Source organism: Equus asinus, chromosome 17 (genome assembly GCF_041296235.1).
Source record: "Equus asinus isolate D_3611 breed Donkey chromosome 17, EquAss-T2T_v2, whole genome shotgun sequence".
NCBI classification, from domain to species: Eukaryota; Metazoa; Chordata; class Mammalia; order Perissodactyla; family Equidae; genus Equus; species Equus asinus.
Window position 1 is genome coordinate 20,519,454 of NC_091806.1, and position 2,140 is coordinate 20,521,593.

The 2,140-nt window shown below is 37.1% G+C and overlaps 1 pseudogene; it reads right to left on the bottom strand.

Annotated features, from left to right (window-relative positions):
- Positions 1 to 912: 912 nt before the first annotated feature.
- LOC139040553 (olfactory receptor 4C12-like) lies at positions 913 to 1,652 on the bottom strand (annotated as a pseudogene).
- Positions 1,653 to 2,140: the final 488 nt, after the last annotated feature.

Below are 2,140 nucleotides of genomic sequence, written 5' to 3' on the forward strand. Positions count from 1 at the left end.
TATGCAGCAAAACTAAGTTTTGATCTCAGAACTATTTTACTCCTAGACTATTCTCTTAACCACTGTAGTATACTAAACCCTACCAACCATTCCGCCAAAATGTGCATATAAAAATGATACATAAAATCTCCTTCACATAGCAAAATCATGAAAACTCTTCTCAAAATGAATAACCAGTTTAAGATTACGGTAACAATGAATTTTAGTCCAAATAATTCAGCAAGAAGATATGGTAGATCTTCCCTTTGGAAGCACAGAGACAAAAAGAGAGAATCAGACCAGATGTAGCAGAAGATTAAAAAGTATAGAAAGATAAGACAGAAAATAAATACCAAAAATCTTTCTATTTTTCACAGAACACAATATTATTGTTTGGCGATTGCAAAGGTAGTAAGGTTACATTGAAGGATTTATGAAGAATTGAAAGTTTCATGAATTCTCATATCATGTGCTATGAAAGATATTTCCCAGGAAATGCCTCAATAAGGTCCTGCATTACTAGGCTAAGGATGCAAACATAATCTATAGCACAAGGTGTATGCACAGATCACTGCTTAGAAATAACTGGATAATTTACTTAAAATGCAGATATGTCAGTCTGCAACAGTCCCATTGAATTAGAATCTCTAGAGCTGTATAGTGGAAATGTGCGTTTTAACAAGAATTCCAACCGATTCTGAAAGTACATCTAATTTTAACAATCAATGGGCAATAAATAAATCTAAATGGGATATTTTAAATGATCGGTAATTTCCTGCCTGGGCCTTTCTTCAGTGGGCTTATATGCCAACATCAACATACTTTTAAATGTAGTGTTCACTTGCCCCCAAACCATAGAAATTATATTATTTTCTCCTTGCCGTTTGAAAAATAAAGTCATTTTATGCTATTGCAAGCATTTCTCCATTGAAGTCACCTTTTGATCCAGAGCTGCTTTATAACATTTTTCACCTCTGCGTTTCTGAGTGTGTAGATTAAAGGGTTTAACGTAGGAGTTATCATGGTATAAAACACAGCCACAGCTTTATTGCTCGAGAAGGTGGTTACTGGGTGCAGATACACAAATATGAAGGGCAGAAATAACAAAATGACTATGGTGATGTGAGAGACACAGGTGTAGAGGGCTTTGTGTCTCCCCTCCAAGCTACAGGTCCTTAGAGAGTGCAAGATGACCACATAGGAGACTATCAAAAGAGTAATTTAACAGGCAGATGAATCCACGATTGGCAGCAACAAAGAGATCAAGGGTATGACTGTCCATGAAGATAAGTTTCAACAAAGGGTTCAATGCACACATGAAGTGATCTATGACATTGGGGCCACAGAAGGGCATCCAAACTGTGAAGAGGATCTGAATGGTTGCCTGGACAAAGGCTCCAGTCCAGGTCACTCTCACAAGAAGCCTATACATCTGTCCACTCGTGATGGCCCTATATTGCAGGGGATTGCCGATGGCCATATAGAGGTCATAGGCCGTAACTGTGAGAAGGATAATCTCAGCAGCACCAAAAAGATGCAGAGCAAAGACTTGTCATACACCTCTTAAAAGAAATGATTTTTCTCACAGAAAGAGTGTGAGCTAGCGTTTTAGGGGTCATGGAGGAAGAACAGCAGCCATCCATAAGAGATGAGTAAGACAGGAAGAAGCACATGGGGGATCCCAGGCCTTACTGGTGCTGATAGTGATCATAATAAGCAAGTTGCTTGCCAGGGTGACCAAATAGACAATTAAGAACACAAGAAATGAAAATTTCTGAAGTTCCATATTTTGAGTTAGGCCCAGGAGGATGAATTCTGTCATGTTATTCATTTTTTCCATCAGCTCAGTTGAAGAGACAAATGACTTTCCTGAAAAGAAATTTGCACTCATCCTTAATAATAACATCTTCACTTAATGCATAAATATCCATAGAGTGCCTCATTTTTTCTAGTTTTACAGAAGGCAAAAACAAGCACAAAACCACGTCAACATTTTTCATATTCAAACATGTGACAATAAAGTTGGTATTAATTTTCTTCTTCATAATTTCTTGATTTGTTTTCAATTTTCTACAATAAAATGTGTGACTTTTAATATCAGAAAAGAAAAATACTATGCATCCAGTTTTAAGAGCCAGTCCATCTTGTGGCCATATAAGTG